The sequence below is a fragment of the Micrasema longulum genome, unplaced genomic scaffold (genome assembly GCF_059751315.1).
Source record: "Micrasema longulum isolate JH-2025_06_02 unplaced genomic scaffold, ASM5975131v1 h1tg000993l, whole genome shotgun sequence".
Classification (NCBI taxonomy): domain Eukaryota; kingdom Metazoa; phylum Arthropoda; class Insecta; order Trichoptera; family Brachycentridae; genus Micrasema; species Micrasema longulum.
This window is the reverse complement of record NW_028278181.1, coordinates 248797-269091: the sequence shown is the minus strand read 5'-3', so window position 1 is coordinate 269091 and position 20295 is coordinate 248797.

Sequence of the window (20295 nt, the reverse complement as noted above, 5' to 3'; positions counted from 1 at the left end):
TATCGGAAATTGAACTCGACACATTTCACATTGTAGGCACACGCGCTGACCATTACACCACAAAACGGACAGACATAATCATTGATTGAACCATTCAAGTAATAAAAATGGTTTTTATCATCATATAACTCTACTATTTGTAAACTTAAACTTTTTATCATAATCAGTAAATATTTTACACGTAAGCTGTGATGACATAAGCGTGATAATGGCAAAAAACAGTAGTGGAATAATAAATTGAAATTATACATTCAAACTTTACAATACTCAAGTAGAGGTTGCCATGTTTTCAACAAACCCGACAATTTAAAAGTCAAGTTCTTATAAATAAAGCCTTATTTTTAACTGATAATGTTATAATTACCCTAAAAAACTGTATTCTGAATAAGTTTCAATTAAATTCTCACTTTTTTTGGATTTTGGATGTAATTAAAAATAGAAGTTAAAGTTGTAAAAATGCTTTACGTAGTCATTGTAAGCTGTAGATAGAAATTAATAACCAAGTTTACATTTTAGGTATAACAATATGTCCATGTTATTAAATTGTGGCAAAAGTAATTAAAATATGTTTCATATATAATAAAAAAAAATCTTATAATCAATATTTAGGAACTGATTTGGTCCAATGAATTTGAGGATCATTTAATAAACACAAAAACTCTAATAATCTGGATTAATAAGAGCCAGATTTTATTGTTTTTGAAATTACAAGGTTTCAAGAATTACAAATAATTTAGTAGCGTTTTAAGTCTGACGAATAACGCTTAACTACAATATTTGAATTGGTCATTTGGAAAACGCCATTATTTAGTCAGATTAAACTTTTCGGAAATCACAGAAAATTGTTTTAAAAAATAGATTGAATAATAGATTTAAAAAAAATGATTGAACGAAATATTTATATTTAACATAAATAAAAAAGTAGCTAGTAGCGAATTTTTTTCATTGATGATCTTTATTTTTATATTAAAATTGTTTTTTTAGTGAAATAAAGTGCTTTTGAAGTCAAAGTCACATCTGTCAAAAACCAGACTTAGGGTTTCTCAAATGACCGATGCAAGTTCTTGGAAGAATTGTAATAAGTAAAAGGTTGTCAGTGTTATGAAACACCGTGTGTATGAGAACAGTCACTGACAATAGTTAGAACATTTCCAAATGTTTGTACACAAGTCCTTTTTTTAAAGAGTTTAGATATTGGGAATATTTATTGTAACACAGATTAAAAATAAAATAAGTAAAATACAGAGACAATAAAACAAATTACAGATATATATTAATGTATTCTGGATAAACTTCTACAGCGCCATTTTCGTGAAAATCACGTCAAGGGCGCTGTACAATAATTATCCCAACACGTCTTGCAGCTCCATAGAAACTTATGATATCCACAGTAAGACAAAACGGTTATGATGTTTCTTTATGAATGTGAAAGTATGGGAGTGAGTGTGTGTTTGTGAATGAGTATAAATTTGATAGTTGAAAATTGAGTTCATAAATGTGAATTGAATACATTGTCAAATTTACGCAAATACTTCCTCGACGTAAGCTGTTACATCGACGTCGTCTTTAAAACAAAAACGTAATTTATGCTTCGCTTTTTGCAATATAACGTTTTAAGTATTAAAGTATCATGTCATTCCTGGTGTCATCAGTATTCGCAAACATGATATTAAAAACGTCAATAATTACGTAGATAATCAACGTAGGTAGAAACTAACACGTAAAATATTATAACTGACGTGTTTGTAAAATATACGTAATTGAAATTGGGCCATATGCTGAAGTCATTTATCTTTTTTAATTTATTTTTTTTATAAAGGAGTTGCTTATTTTTTGCCTTGTTTATTATGTACAAGGCTTATAATAATTGCAAAAGGTATGATCCTTTTTATTATTCTTACTATTGTGTGAGGATCTGGGGGGTTAATCGGCTGTGGCCCTGTCAAGGAACTTCTCCGCAGGAGAAGCCGGACTATTGACAGGGATCAATAGACCTTATGTTCCACTTTGAGAGCGTTCGGCGTTTTAGGTCCTTTATTTATTTCAATAATTACCTTTACTATTTTTACCACTATAATATTACCTTACGCGATGAATCCTTCTAAATTATTACTGTTACGATATCTTCTAGTTCCTCATCCAGACTTATACATCGTGCCTCTATCTGCATTCGCTCTAAGCTGAAAATGGGACAATGCATCAAAAAATGAGGGACATCTTGAGGTGTCTCATCATTGCATGGACGGCTATTAATTTCTGAGAGCTTAAAACGGTGAAGATAGCTCATAAAACCGCTGTGGCCGGTGAGGATTTGAGTCGATTCGCGGCGAACTTGCTGCGTTTTCCCGAAATCAAAGGCATGAAAGATTAAAAAAAAAAAAAAAATTACTTGCCAGTCCAGTAATTTAACTTAAATAGCGGTCGTTCCAGAGCTAAAGAGTTTGTCATTCGTCTTTAAAGTCATATAGGTAGCTTGCTCACCACATACCGCATACCGCATCTGAGGACATAAGTCTCCTTGGCGGTGCCCAATACATGAAAAATTCGCTCATTGTCAAACGAGAAAAGCTGCCCGAAGAAGCTCTCTGAAATCTGGTAGCCTTAGCATCTTTGTGCTTATAGGTAGTACTGTTTTTAATTAGCGAGCAATAAGATTTTCAGTTGTATGATTATTATTAAAGATAATTTAGCTTTATTTTTGTGAACACCTCCAAGGTCGCTGCACAATAAATATGTAAACGTACATTATACATAATAATGAAGTGTTGGACAGCCAAGTTTTGGATCTTCGTCAACAAGTTGCTAATTTACAGGAAGAGGCTAATACTAGAGATCAATGGACAAGACTCAACAATGTGGAAATTTTAGATATTTCAGAAAAAAAGGGGAATATATTTTTTATTTTTTTTTTTTACAGTAAACTTAAGAGGTAAAACCGAGTATTCAAAAAATAAAGCATAATTACATAGCAATGAAAGACATATTATTAGTAAAAATAGTAAACGAAAAAATCCCACAAAGGTATGGCCTGTTCGTGGGTATACAAGAAAATGTTAATGAATTTTTGCTCCTATAATAAATAAAGAACGGTTTTAATATTTTTGTGTACCATAAGCAAGAAAAAATAAAATATTCTGTAAAAGATAACATGTTTTTTTGTAGTAATTAAAAAAGGAAATTAAAAATAAATAAAAAAACACAAAAATATTCATTATTATCAAAGACAACAAAATATATCATGGAAAAAAAGAGTTAATATTTGATTACTAGTGTAAAAATATTGGCTCATCCCTTTCTGTTAACATAAATGATCATCAAATTAGATTTGCAAATAGAGTGGCATTCTGGAATCGTTACTCTACATCAAAGTCGTCTTAAATAATTATACAACTCCGGGACAGGAAAATAAAAAATGATCTTATAAGCGCAATCCGCATGAGAAAAGGTCTTAAAACTGGTGACTTGGGATTGGGAGGTGATGGAAACGTTTATTTTAACTATCATTTAACCAAACGAAATAAAGATCTCCATAAAAAAACAAGGGAACTTGCTAAAGTGAAAGATTATAAATACGTATGGATCAAAGATTGCCGTATTTATGTACGAAAAAATGATACATCCCCGCCTATTCTAATAAAAGCAGAATCGGACCTTAATAAAATGTTGCAGTGACTATATGTCAAAGTTCTCTCTCTGTTCTCTTATTTCTATTGTCTTTTTTTTGTACAATTATTTCACATCTAATAATATACTCAATATCACCATACAATCATTTACACACAATCTCACACAAATACACACAAACACACCTCTACACTTACTAACATACAAATACACATAAACACACCCTTTTCTTCTTCTTTCTGTGCCATATCAGGTCTCCCCGACGTTGGCGATCACTCTAGAGTAGGCATTCCGGTCCTGCGCCAACTGGAACAGCGCCTCAACCCCACGCACTCCCGTCCAGTCGCGGATGTTTCTCAGCCAGGACATCTATCGCCTTCCAACCCCACGCTTTCCCTCGATCTTTCCCATCATAATAAGCTGTAGAAGCGTATATTTGTTTACGCGCATGATATGGCCTAGATATGCGAGTTTTCTCTGTTTTATTGAGGACAGTAGTTCTTTTTCGGCACTGGCTCGTCTCAACACCTCCACGTTGGTCACTAAATCTGTCCACGGAATTCTCAGCATTCTCCGGTGAAGCCACATTTCAAAAGCCTTCAATCGGTTCATGGAGTTCACCTCGAGAGTCCACGTTTCAACCCCGTAGAGGAGTATTGACTACACATAGCACTTGACCATCCTCTGTCTCAGTTTTAAATTAAGACTATCACTGCAGAAGAATGATTTCATGCCATTGAATGCTGATGGTGCTATTTCTATTCTGCATCTAATTTATTGTATCATAATTTAATATTTTTATTTTTTATTTAGAAATTTCGCTGATCTGTCTTTAAACCGTATCTTTTTTATGTTGTTATATCATTGTCGACTGTTTGTTTCTGTATAATAAATAAATAAATAATTCCCGGCATCATATTTCACGTATACTGTCTGTATTTCATTACTTAATTCATAGACTGTTATTCGTCCCCCTTAACAAAAATAATTATAGCAACGAGTTAAACATAATTAAATATATCGCGGTAAATAACGGATATAATAACACATTACTTGAGAACCTTATAAGAAAGAAACAAAAGCCCCTCGTAAATAATAAATTAATTCAAGTAGCTCAATCACAAATTACTATCGACGTGCTACTAAGCGAAGTGATAACCATTTCTCACCATGGTTGTTTATCGTAATCCCGATCGCAATGGAACATCCGTGAACACCTAATATTAAATGTCTGGTAAAATAAACCAAAGTAGGGAAGAAAATGCCGAACACTCCTCTAGTGGAACGGAAGGCCTGTTGACTGCTGCCAACAGGCCGGCTTCTCCTGAAGAGTTTTAAGTGGTTTCCTCTCCACATAAGCAAATGCTGAGAAGTTCCTGATTGGCCCACATTAGTATATCCCCCCCGATCCCAACAGTTTAGATAAATTTAAAGAAATTTAATTGCAGAAAAATCCACTTTTGAAATATAAACCTTGTATATTGTAAGCAAGGTAAATAATAAAGCAACTCCTATATAAAAAAATAAATATATATATTAAATGTCAAAATATTTACGTTTTGCGACGTATAATCCTGCTGCGCAATCACATATTTGAATTTCACCGGTGTAAATATGAAAAATACTCCACAACTGCGATTTATATTTATTTATTTATAATATATTATTCTTTTTACTGCATTTAGTCGGCAGTTGGAAAGCCAAATGTCAAGTAAAGCAGTCGCCATAGTAATTGTAATTTAATTTTCACTTTTTTGTATAAGTAACTCCTTACTATTTTGCAAATGCAAAATGTTGTATTATTTTTTAAAGTAAACGTCGATTTTCGCCAGTGAACTGTATTTATTTACGAGAAAAAAAAATACCGTCACGAGCTTTGACGTAGATATTACACACGCGTTGACTTATGACTGCGATAACTTAAGCATGTTCATTATTGTTCATTGTGATTGCTCAAATGCTTAGCATGTTTTTAAGTACGTCGATTGTTTTTTGTGATTAAGCTACAGGTTTGGGTCGGAATGTGACGGGTTTGGAGTAGGGATGTGTCGGATTAGCACAGTTAAAGATTTAAGATTAAAAAAAAATATTTATTCATATAAAGGCACATATTACACAAAAATAATAACTTATCCCTAACTCTATGAGGCCAAGAGCCCTGTGTTGAGTTGAGATAAAACAAAATGAAAAGTGGAAGCACGCATATTATTAAAAAATACCACGAACAATAAATATTACATAAATATAAATTTCAATAAATCTGGACAACACGCTTAATAGTCCTGTATGTATATCTTTGTAATGTCTCGCAGCAGTCTCCTGCAATGGTCTTTTCCCTTAGACAACTCACATTTGTACACTTCTCCTGAAAATGGCCTGTGTTTTGGATAACTTAATATGTTCATTCAGGACATTGAACACTCTTGAGGCCACAAAAGAGAAATTTCTCTATTTTATTTATTTTATTTTATTTTATTTTATTTATTTGGATAACCAACAGCTATAATTATATCATATTTATATAACAAAACAAATAAGCCAATTACAGGTTTTCTCAAGTAGCATCACAGTAAGTTAAAAAAGATTCTCGAACATAAAATGAATAGTAATTAAATGTAAATTTAAAAGAAAAGAAAAAAAATACTACGAGTTATTTTGAAAGCAAACGCCGCACGTTATTAAGATTATTTTCAAATAAATCTATGTTAAATGATTTATTTAGTACATTAAAATTATTAAAAGTTCGCCATAAATATGAATTTTGCCTATAATTAGATGAAACAAGAGGTATGTGAAGAAGAGGGTTATTTCTTAAAACTTTGGAAGGAACATTGATAGAAAGTTTGCAAAGTAGTTCAGGACAGTCAATTGAACCAGAGGCAATTTTAAGTAAATAAATTATATCCGCTATTTCACGACGTTTTTGCAGAGGCAGTAGGTGATGTTTTTTACATATATGAATATACTGGTCAGATTTAAACTCAAGTTTCAACCGGAAACACATGAACTTTACGAATTTTTTTTGAATATTTTCAATGCGTGATATCTGCACATTGTACATAGGATTCCATATTTGTGATGCATATTCTAAGTTGCTTCGCACTAATGTACAGTAAAGGATTTTAAGTGTCTTTGCCATAGTGAACGACGTAGAGCTACGCATAACAAAGCCAAGCGCACGCGATGACTTTTTTATGTAATTTACTATCATGGAAGACACCTAGATCCTTAACACATAATGAGCGTTGGAGGTTTTGCGAAAGTCGTTCGTGTTTTATAGTATTACATACATAATTAAAATTACAGGAAAGCCTCGTAAGAGCATTTTGCTGGGATCTGTTCTTGTAGCCGCATGTCCGGAAATGTGTCGATGACTCTTTTAAAAAAATTGACTAATATCCAGAACCTTCTCGAATTAAAACAATGTCTAGATGGAAAAGTTAGGGGACATTGATTGTTGTCTATTCAAATAATTAGTTGTTGATTGCCAGTGTCTAACATAACAATAAAAATAAAACTAGGCTGATTTTGTGATTTGTTGACCATATGGTAGTTAGTAGTTTTAAATTAGTTAGTAATTATAAATTAAAAATCATCCCATTTTTTATTAACAAAACAAATTTAGATTCAGTAGCACCAAAATTTAATAATAAATATGGACAACGTACGTTGGATTATATTGTTCCAAAAGTATTTAATTTGTTGCCACTTGACATGAAAACATGTCATAGTAAAAATAAAATTAAGTTTCTATTACGTAAGTGGTTAGTAAATAAAACGTTCCTATATTGATTTATTATTTATGTAATATTTATGTAATACATTTTTAATTTTTTTTTACATTTTTTATTTATTATTATTTTTTTACATATATATATATATATAAATATATTTTTTAATTTATTTTTTTAGTTTATTATTATTAATTTTTTTTATCCCTCATTGAATACATTTTGGTTATTTTCTTGGGTTAACCTTTTCTTTTCTTTTATTACTTTCTTTCTTTCATATTTCATTTACATTTTTTAGATCTTAATTTTAATATGTACTTTTAATTTTCTTACTAATTTTTTTTTTCTGTAGATATGAATTGAATTTCTCAATTTACTTTACCTTGTTTAATTTATTTTTTTATCTTGTTTTGATTACATTTATGAGCACACACTATTTATAAATGTGTCTATTTTTTTTTCTTATATTTAAAATATATTTAAGTAAATTACTATTCTTTAATTTTAATTGTTTTATTTTACTCTATTTTCTTACTTAAAAAAAAAAAAAATCTTTAAACTATTTTTATGTTTATTATTTTATATGTATACAGTATTATGTCTGTACTCTTCTTATTTGATTATTAATTAAAACTAATGTCTGAGCACCCGATGACAAACTATTATTGAATAGTTTATCGGGACAAAATATATCTTAATACTTTGTTTTCTTTATAATGTATTAATATTGTAATGATATGTATATTTTATTGAATAAAGACTCTATAAAAAAAAAAAAGTAGTAAAAATAATTTTTCACCAAAGCAATTGCAACAAAACTAACTGCTATCTAACATGTTCAGTACTTGATACAACAGATACAATTAAATATATTGGTGTATACATAGATCAAAACTTAAAATGGAAGGACCATATTAGTGAACTAATTAAACGCATTAGAAAATGTATGTACATATTTATTAGATAAAGGAATATTTAAAAAATCAATAAATTAAAAATAACTTATTACTCAATTGTACAATCTTTGTTACAATATGATATTGTTGTATGGGGTGGTGCATATGCCAATATATTAAACCCTCTTAAAATAGTACAAAGATTAAATATTAAAGTAATTTTAAGGAAACCCTAACATTCAATACGAGAATTCTATATCAATTATTAAAAGTTCATACAGTAGACACTATTTTAATAATAAATTTATAAACAAGAAAAAATACAAGAGTTTGAGATGAATAAGTCACTCAGATACCAAAATAATATTAAAATCTTTAAATTCCACAAGTCATGGTAAAAATAGCTTCGTCTTCAAAGGTGTCAAAAATTACAATAATCTCCCCAATGAATTAAAAACCATTGAAACTAATATTTTTATAAATAAATTCAAAGTAAATCCAAAGACATTATTTGAACAAGTGTAAAAACTGCATAAAATTTTTATTAGTATGAATGTAGTATTATTTTCGGTTTTTCTTTATATTTCATTTGTTTTTTTTTTTTTCTCATGTACTCGTATTTTCAAAATTATATAAACTCTAATAGATAAATAAGTATAACAGTGTTAATCACTCTCCAGGCACAAGAGTTAGTATCTTTTATTGAAGAGTTACAGATATAACATTTACTAGATGTATAAAAGTAGATTTGTTTAGAATAAAAAAAACATGTATATTTATGAAATTTATTAATATATTTTTTTTTTTTTTCATATTTGTATTTTTGTTAGAACTGTTACATTATAAGTTATGTGTAAAACATTACAACAAACAATAAAATTTATTCCTTTTATTTCATTGTTTATTTTATTTAACACTTATTTTGATGAACTCGTATGTGTACATTTCATGTAAAATTTGTTGTTATTTTCCTAAAATATCTAAATGAAAAACATAAAGAATTACAAAAAAAATGTTTCTAATTTTATTTTAGAACTTCCATCTCGACAGTAAAAAAATGGCCAGATTTTGTTTTTTCCCCTCAGAACAAAAAACAAGTTATACAAATATTTTCTTACAAAATTCATCAAAAGAATTTTTCAACTGATTCGATAGTTCCTCACAAGGTCGATAAGTAAAAAAAAGCGCACTTTGATTTTCATATACTACTATCAATTTCAAGTACTTTTAGACAAATTTGGATTACTCCATGACGGGATTGATATTAGGATATTTTCAATAAGGATGAAGCTCAGACTTACTACATTGAAAAATAACTAGTTTTCCCACACGCTTATGAAATACATGTCTTAACGAAGCATTAATGAATATGTACAAAACAAAAAAATACATTTTTAAATAAGTCAACTGCCTATAGGCAGAAAAGTGAAAGTTACGTAGAGTGTAGTGACCACTTTATCCGGACGATGAAAGATCAGCTCTCTAAATGGCTGCACTTAGAAGGACGGGATTTCACAGCATAAGAAGTTTTTTTTTAATATTTTTATTCAGCATAAAAAAACAACAGCAATTAAAACAAAAAAATATAATATTTATAAATAATCCAAAATTATAGACAAATTGAGGATCGTTTTTTCAAAACACGATATTCACCCCACATAGTGATTTGCATTATCCCGTATCAAGTCCAGTATCAAGACCAGTATCAAGTCCAGTATCAAGTCCAGTATTGAGACGCATTGATACCTTAAAAAAAAACTAACCAAAACGCCCTTAAAACCGGCTTAAACATACCTTGCTCCACTGCCTGGTCTCCCCAATATTCCAAATATATTTTAAGAATTGGAAAAATTAAAAAAAAATGGAATCTTCTTAATTATCGTCAAAATTTACATTTCAATAACTATGAAGAAGCTGCAGTACATCACAAAATCGATACCTGGCAATCTCGAAGAGTAATCAATGATACCGTATTCCTTTACAAAATATGCAATAACAACTAATATTACATTTAACTGCTTGAAAAAAATAAAATTCGTATCCCTCAACGTACAACTCGGCTGCAACAATTGTTTCATGTTGGTATTTCAAGAACGAATAATAATACGAATGCCAGAATTCTAAATAATTATAACACGATTTTTAACTGATATCGATATATATTTCCTCACTCTTAACAAGTTAAAAGAAAATTCTAGAGCCTTAATTGAAAATAATAATTATAATTTAATCTAACTGTACCTACCTAATATTTTATTTTTGTACTCTTTAATATTGAAATTATTTTATCTTGTTTGAACGAAGAAAAAAGGGAAAGCTGATCTGGGGTTACTCTGTATTGATGTGCCGGCGAAAGGATTTTTAAGTCCGAATAAATAAAAAAAACATTTTCTTTTATTTCATTATTATTGTAATATTGTATTTTTTTACGTGAGGAGTGATACGGAGTGGTTTTTTAAAGGTAGACTTTTTTCTTCTATTTTTGACATTGTATTTAGTAATGTTTATAAAACTATAATTGATCCATAATTTTTAGTTTATTTGTAAATATTGTATTTTTATGTTATAATGGCTGTTGTTTTCGTTCAATAAATAAATAAAAAATAAATAAAAAAAAGATACCTTATTCTTCCTAATTTCAATAATTTACATTAGGTTCTAATGAAATATTAAAGGAAATTATAAAGCATACAAAAACCATTAATAAGATTACCTTTAGGCTTCGTTGTAAGGGGTAATTTTTCAAAAAAATTATAAATCACGAGAATTACTAAAAAACCCTCCCCTGAAAAATTACGTTTCAACCGAATGTCGAGTTTTAATAAAACAGTTCTCAATTACAGTTTTCTGTATATTACTTAATACAATAACTAAAGCAAAAGGCATAATTGTATTCAACCACTCTGTATCACGAAATTATTAAATTAATATGAAACATTAAAAAAAAAACGTTTTTCGTTTTATCTGTATTAAAAAATCTTATCGCCTGGATGGATGGATTCACGTGGATTCACTCCAAATTACACATTTTTTGAACAACATAAAATAAATAAATTATGAAAATATTTAAAAAGATACATATTAAGTTTTTTAAATACAGTTAGATTGAACAATAACTGTACTTTGCAATTAAGACTTGAGATTTTTTTTGTTCAGAGTCAGAAAATGTATACAATTTCAGAAAAAAAAACTTTTATAAAAATTTTGGATTCTAGGAAAAGATAATAATAATAATCATCATGGTTTATCAACAAAAAATAACAATCGCTTTATCTACGACATAATAAACTAAGGTAATAGATTTCTCTGGATTATGTCTAGTCTGCCTAACTAGGTACAAACTGTTTTAAGGCAGACATTTTTATGCAAAAATTAACAATAACATTACTACGTGCTCGTTAATTTATTATACAGTTATAAAATAATTAAATTGATAGTGTTTATTATTTATGAATGTTTTTGAGTACATTTTCCGATTTTTCTGCGAAGATGCATTCTTATTTTTATTTGTGTTTAAAATACCAACTTGAAGAAAAAAAGTTACTATTGATTAAAAAGTTGTTTAGAAGATTATGATGGGGAGTATTTTATAAAAGTGAATATGGAGATCTAGGAATTTACAGGGCTTATGACATATCACCTGCTCGTTTATGTTCAACATTCACAATTTTGTCTTTGTTTTAACATCCATATTTCTTCAATTCTTTCATTCTTATGCTGAAATAGAGTCAATGTTAAATATTTCTAGTCTACAAAAACGTAGAACTAATATTGACTCCATATATATGTTCCGCATACTAAATGGTATAATCGATGTTCCATCATTACTGGGACAAGTAATATTCAATATTCCGACTCGTAGATTGAGAAACAATGAAGTACGGTTCGTCGATCAGCATAGAACAAACTATGGCCTAAATTTTCCAATGACTCGCCTTTGTCGTATTGTTAACTCAAGACAAGATCTGGACTTTTTTGGTTTAAGTTTACAAGGATTTAAACGAGCACTAAATAAATAGTCCAGATCTTGTCTCGATGTCCCTTATGTTTGTCAATGCTTCTTTCGTTTTTTTAAAAAATGTTTTAAACTATTCTTTTATTGTAATATTTAAACCTTATAAATTGTATACATGGACAATGTCCGTTAATAAATAAATAAATGAATAAATATATTTGTTGATTTTTCTGAAGTTAAAAGCTGAAACCTTTATTGACGCGGGTGAGATTTCTCTGACAATATTACTTGGTTAATAAAGGTTTTAACTTTAATCAAGGTTTAACTTGACAAAAATAAACAGATGTAAGAAAAAAAAGATAAAAAATGTTCAAACTTATGCAAAATTGTAAATGCAATACCGCATGTTAAGTAGCGACCCAAACCAACCTGTGACCGGTCATAATCTCTGTAATTCCTTGGACTTCCATATTCCATCTCCTGGTGTACTGTTGTCTATTACTTTCATCTCTGTTGGAGACATCAAAATATTTATGACCGTGTTACTTATTCCTCAGATGCCAACTGAAAAATGCCAAAAATTAAGAATAGGCCGAACCATCATAGCATTAAATGAAATACGCAGTAAGCATGCTTTTTTCGCCTAGCGATTTAAATAAAACTAAGTAATTTGCAAAATATAACGTTAATGCGCCGATCAAAATAAGGAACGAGTTAAGTCCAAAAAACACCTTTCGAAAATTACATTCACAGAGATGATATCGGCGCGTCGGTGAAAATTCGAAACGCTGCAAGGGACAATGTGTAAATTGAGGGTACGATTTAGAAAACCCGGCAAAATCTACCCTTCTTTATTTTGAGCAAATCATAAAAAACTGATACAATTATATCTTCAAATTGAAAAAAAAATATTTAATTTTTTATTAAAATCAGTTAGCATTTTATATGTAACTGGTGATAAATCAATCAAGATTATGTCAATAAGCAATGCTAAAATAATTAATTTAATTTTGGAGATTTCCGACTTTGCAATACTCAAGTAGAAGTTGCCATGTTTGTAACTCACCCAATAATTTGAAAGTCCGATTCTCACAAATAAAGCCGTATTTCGAAAAAAATTTAAAAACAACTTTGTTTATAACCACTTTTTTTTCTACCGACCGCTTTCAAAGTTATACATGCTTCTTTATTAAGGTATACTTAATCAATGAATTCTATTCTATTTTATTTTATCCATGTTTACTAAATACTAAATGAGGAGCTAATAAAAATAATGTATTTTTGTCGTATAAGGATGGGAGGCTTAACGTGATATGGATACGATCTTCAAAATTAGACAGAAATAAACTTAAGGAAATTTTGTTTATTTGGTTATTTTTTTTTTTTTCTTATTATGAATTGCGTTTTCAATTTCTAAGCTTTCCATGTTTTCTAATTTTAATCTTTTATTTTAAACACGAAGAACTTTTAATTAAGAGTCTTAATTGAAATTATTATTATGTTCTATCAAATAATATACATTGATAAAGAAGCTTGTATAGCTTTAAAACCGGTCGGTAGAAAGAAAAAAAAATGGTTAAAAACCAAGTTGTTTTTAATTATTTTATTAAAATGAATAACCACAAAGTAATGCTTCAAACATAAAATTTATATAATTTATATATACTCCCAGTGTGTATTTTTAAGGACATATAAATAGGTACATAGAAAATTATTATGAAAGAAAGTAGAGAGAGACAATGGTATACAGGGTGTTCATTAAACCCTGTCACATCCGAAACCACGATGATCAGTGAAAACATTGGCACATTGAAATATTTTTTCGGAACGAGTAAAATTTATAAAATAAAAATATCAAAAAAAGCAAATGGTAGCTTACATCTGCAGGGGAGAAACGAGAGGAGGAGGGGGGAGTCTGATACACCGACAACCGAGCTCCCCTCACTTCTCCCTTGCAGAAGTAAGCAACCATTTAAAAAAAAAAATATTAAAAAAAAAATTCTTTGTTCTAAATATTTTTTTAAATATGCTATTATGTCTTCTTGTTTATACTGATCATCGTGGTTTCGGATGTGACAGGGTTTAAAGAACACCCTGTATAGTCGACTTGGTGGGAGTGGAAGCGGGAAAAAGGTGTTTGTAATTGAATTTGATTTAGTGATCTTATGAAAGAAGACAACTTGTTATCAAAGAAATCAAGACTGGTATGTTTTTTGGCAGACCTAAAAATTCTGGGCATAGGGGAATGAAAACCTAAGTTAGTTCTATGGTTATCGGTATAAAAAAGTAAGTTTTGTCTGAGGTTTCTAGTTGGGATATTTAATTTTACTGAGCTCAGTAGTTCAGGCACATTAAAGAGTGAGTTGAGAATTTTAAATAGGACTAGAAGGTTGGATTTATTTCGACGGTCTTGAAGAGATGATATATTTAAGCTAGTTTCTAACTAATTATACGTAAATATATTGGTCTCTGGATAAGTCCAACCTTTAACTTATCTTTTATATTATGTTATAATGATTTGTTTTGTGAATGTTGCGTAAATACTGTGTATTATTATGATTCTTATTCTTAATGGTGGGGGTCAGTGCTATTTAAGCTCCTGACTTCACTGCGTCCTGGGAAGATCTATTGTCACGGGTCCCCGTGAATAGTACTCGCCCTCCGAGCCTGGGTTAATAAAGAGCCTGGCTACTGTGTGGAAGGCGAGAGTTTAAATTTTGCCAAATCTCTTGCTCCAAGCCCAGGTCTATTAAGAGGCTGGCTACTGTCTGGAAGGCGAGAGTTTACATTTTGCTTAATCTCCCCCTCCAAGCTCCGATCCGTAAAGTATCGGTGTATTAGGTAGGGAGCGAGCTTTTTAACATCCTCAGGTTTAACCAGTAGTCTCCCGAGGATGAGGCTCCTTTTGTGATGTAGTTTTACCCGCTTCATATTTGTTCATTTAAGCAACTGATGTATGTATTTTTACCAATATCATTTATACAAATTCAGGATTATGGATATTCGAGCGTTTACAGGGCTTATGACCTGTCATTGGCTGGGTTAAGTGGCCACTTTACGTTTTACAACATTCCCCATTCCGCTTATTAGCGAATATCGACACAAGTGACGTAGAATGCGTATAGGTGTTTCCTCATCAATATTGTGTAACATTTATCTTTATTCCGTAAGTTTGGAAAACATTCATACTTTACTGTTTTGTTTTATTTCAATAACGGCGATTTGATGAATCAAACTTATTTTTGTAGTTTTTTAAATTTAGTTTTATTATTTATTTATTTTAAAGAAACAAATAGTCGACAATGACATAATAACATTAAAAAAAAGTTGTTAAAGACAGACCAGCAAAGTTTCCAAATAAAAATCATACATATTATTAAATTGTGTTACAACAAAAGGATGTGTTTATGTGTATTTGTATGAGAGTTAGTGTAAATGTGTGTTTATGTTTATTAGTGTGGGAGTAAGTGTTTAGGAGTGTGCATAATTAAATAGTAAGTGGAATCGTATCGCAGCCAGAAATAATCAGTCTTAATTTATCAAATCGCGGTACAAAGTGCCGCGCGTGTGTACTAACGGTAAAACTCTCATACACAGTAATAATTCTCTAGAGAAGCCCTTAAGTTCTATTGCATAGAACAAAAGCGATCCAAATTTTTAGTTTTTTTTTTTTACAACAAACGTGTAACGGACGGTTTCTGTAAGCGCTTGCAATTCTCAACCCAAGTACCTACGGCCCGTTGTATTGCGGTTATCTGTAGCTAACTTCGTAATCAATAATCATCGAATGGTTTTTCTCCGTATGAGCTACTGTATTAGGTTATTACTCTAGAGTTAAGCTAGGGTTTCCTAGGACAGCGGTGCCCGTATTTTAACGGCCGTAGTGAACGGTGATGCGGTGGACAGCCGTCGTAACGATGACTAGAGTGTGGTTTCCTAGTAAAACGGTGTTATTAACACCATTTAACATCGTTTCCCTAGGAAACCACTCTCTAGACGACGTTACGACGGCTTCCCACCGCATCACCGTTCACTATGGCCGTTAAGATACGGACACCGCTGTCCTAGGAAACCCTAGCTTTACACTCTTCATAGGTACAGGTCGACCAGCCTTACGTGGCAGTTTGATGAGGGCGCCAATAAAGGATGAACAATGTTGTCAGGATAGGAAATAATATGTTTTTTTTCCTTTATTTTCTTAATAAATATTAACTTTAAATGTGTAACTTAAATACAAAATTTGCACGATCTGTTCATAATAAAATTAAAGAAATAGGCACTATAAATACTGTTTTTTAATGCACAATTTATCAGTATTCTATAAATAAGCAATTAATGCTACATAATACGGATTCACGGAAAAATGGACAGAATTATTTGAAAAATAATAAGACACATTTGGGGTTATAAATTTAGCAAAGGATTAAAAAAATACGTTTATTAACAAAGAATTTAACGACATTCGACAATTCCTGGAAAATTAAATCTATTAAGGGAAAATTTTAAGTGGGTCATTAAGATCAGATTGTTTGATCATACTTGAGAATCGAACATCATAGTAACAATTATAAAAACAAAAATTTCTTAAAGAATAAAATATCAGTTTAAATATAATAATCTTTATTTTCATACTTGTAAACATAAAAACTTATTGGTCCTTTTCTGGTAAATATATTTATGTTTATAGATGACAGGCGCCGTTGCGCAGTTGGTTAGACGGCCATCTAAAAACTGGCTTTGCGGGTTCGATTCCCGCCAGTTGCAAGAGAGAAATCCAAGTCCCTCAATTGTTTTGAGTGTTGTGGTGTATTTTTCATTACCCTCTTATGGAATATGGATTCTCTCTCTTCCACTTGCTGACAAGCCTCTGTATAAAGGTTAAGCGGGTTTTTTTTTTAAATAACGAAATTAAAACTGTATTGTGTAACTAACTTATACAAAAAAATATTAATTTAAAAATGTGAATTGAACAGGAATGTTGCGTCTCATAAAATGAAATAATACGGACCAAAATGGACACCAAGTCGTTGGAACAATAGGCATAATCTCCCAGTCTACACACGCGCGTTTCCAGAAATTCTCCAGCAGCCTAGTGGACCACATGGTGACGATATCTACCTACTGTCTACAAAAGATTCTCTTCGGACATCTATCTCCCTTTGTTAACCATGGAGTTGATACAGTGCTTTATTTATTTAGTTTTTATTGCTTAGTTCTTGGCATGAACACTTGACAAACTTACTACTATGCTCTATTTTTTATAAATTTATTGATATCATTCTAACTTTGCTAGAATTCCACTCGTCCATGCGCTTTGTAGCTGCACGATGATTGGTTATCTAGCTTTCATATACCAACTTAAAAATACCTAAATTTTATAAATGGGGTCTAGAATTCCAATCGTCTATGCGCTTAGTAGCTGCAAGACGTGTTGTAATCTTACTCCTTTTTATTATTCATGTTATTTTTATTTATTTTTTAGTATCATTAATACACTTAATTTATTTGTCAATTTTTAAAATCTGTAAATGGGGGCTAAATTTCTAACTGTCTATGCGCTCTGTAGCTGCAAGACGTCCTGTAATCTAGCTCCTATCTGTTATAATTTTTTATTGATCTTAATTGAAAACGAGGAACTAGAATCCCAACCGTCCATGCGCTCTGTAGCTGCAAGACGTACTGGGATATTTATTAATTGTACAGCGCCCTTGAGGTGATTTTCACAAAAATGGCGCTATATAAATTATCCAACTATATATATATATATATACTAAATTAATTAAATAATTATGAAGGCAGATAGAGATATTTCCTCCAAAAAAATGAACAGGGGTTGATTTAAGTAATTATTCTGGTAGCACTTTGTTATATAATCAAACAGCAAGCCTCTCATGGCGGCAGCTCGTCTTGTCGAATTTTCACAAGCGATTTATGTCCCTTTCTTCATCTCTTCTACTTTACAATATTATGCATGATGATATGACTGTGTTAGCAATTCTTATAACGTCACCACGTACTATTGTTGATGATCTCTGCATATAATTTATTGAATTGTAGTAAATAATGTATAAATTTTTCTAGCAAATAATCGAATAGAGACCGATTTTGAATCGGACAGAGACATACGTCATTAACTTCAATATCAATACATAGATGGCGCTCCAACACGCTTGTGAATGGTTTCTCATTTAATAACATATATACAAAATCAAAAAAATGTCACTTGTGTCGATATTCGCTAATAAGCGGAATGGGGAATGTTGTAAAACGTAAAGTGGCCACTTAACCCAGCCAATGACAGGTCATAAGCCCTGTAAACGCTCGAATATCCATAATCCTGAATTTGTATAAATGATATTGATAAAAATACATACATCAGTTGCTTAAATGAACAAATATGAAGCGGGTAAAACTAAAATAAGAAAATGTATTTTCACAGTCCTGTTTTTAACGTTGATTTTTTTTGCACAGTCACAAGCAAATGCATAGCACACGGCTACAATACAAACACAGTTGTTTATTGACTTAAACCCTTATTTGTTCAGTCCCACCGAGGAAGCTTTTTTTGGGATTATTATTTAAAGGCGTTTTTTAACGATGAATAATTCATTATAAAAAAATATCTTTGAGTGTTGAACTTTGAAAACACTTTTTTTTCTAATTTGTTGTATATAAAGGCAATTCTATTTTCTTATCAATCATCAGTTCCTTCATACATCAACCATGAAGTACCTCATCGTGCTAGCAGCCACCTTGGCTCTTACAAACGCCCTTACTGGTAAGCATGTGAACTATTGCGTTAGTCGAAATAAGCTATTTAACAAAATATTAAATAAAAAAGAAACAAAATATAGCCTAAAATGTAGGTCTGAATGAAATAAAGTTTATTATATTTAACATACGTCGATTTTGAAAATATTAATTATTGACAATTCTTGATGGAATTCCATTGGGATGATGTAATAACTTATATTTAAATATACAGTTTAAAAAAATAAAACTTAATTGTAAATATAATTTATTATATCATTACTAACGATTATATTCTTGTTCGCCACGAGTATTTATTTTATTTTATTGAAATAAACGGCACTTAGTGCCTTTTACATATTAGTTACAAATACAATTAAATATACATACATGTAAGCATAAGTAATACAGAGCATTTAAAACAATATTATTAATTAACAAATTAAGAGTCAAAAAAAGATAAACCATATAAAATAATAAAATATTACCAGTTATAGAATTATAGATAAAAAAAGATAATTTGGTATTAGAAATACTTTGAACCAGTTAAAAAAAAACTAAGAAAACAATTTTGAATAATATTAAAAAAAATTGTATTTATGTATTATTATTTAAAACTAATACTTAGGTAAATAGTATATATTTATGTATAAAAATATAAATGATGTAAAAAAAATGATGAAGAGAAATATTTTGTACTTATAAATTAATTCAAGAAAAGAAACGAAAAAAGAAAAAAAAACACTAATAAAAAAGTAACAAATATATTATACCACTGGTATACTTACTGGAGGTTTGTGTCTGTCCTTACTCTGTCAATATGAAATGATCTAAAAACGATTTTTAAACTTCGATACAAAAATTCCAATGGATCTGTCCGATGTATCTCCAAGATGTTAATAAATTTCGTCAACGCTTGTAAAATTAAATAATATATTTTACCTAAGTGACATTGTATTCCAGGTGATTGGACTCAATTCCGTATTAAGTATGGCAAAAGTGGTAAACTGCAAGGCATTGACTCCTTCTTTAGGGTAAATAATACCATCGATGAGATGTTGGATTCCGGTTGGAAGATCGCAGAGAGCAATCATGATTTCGGGATGACAACAGTCTGCCTTTCCGAGATCGACGTGAGGTTGTGTGCTCTCTATGATACTCGTGGGTTCATTGCTGGTTTGCAAGTAGCGGTAAGCGTTTCAATTAGCTTATACCCACAAACAAAAATAGTTTTATTTTTAAAACAAAACTAAATGTGTATTTCTCTTGCAGCTTCCACCAAGCGACTTCAAAGACAAAGGCATCCCCTACAATTATTCACTTAGTCCATTTTATGAGA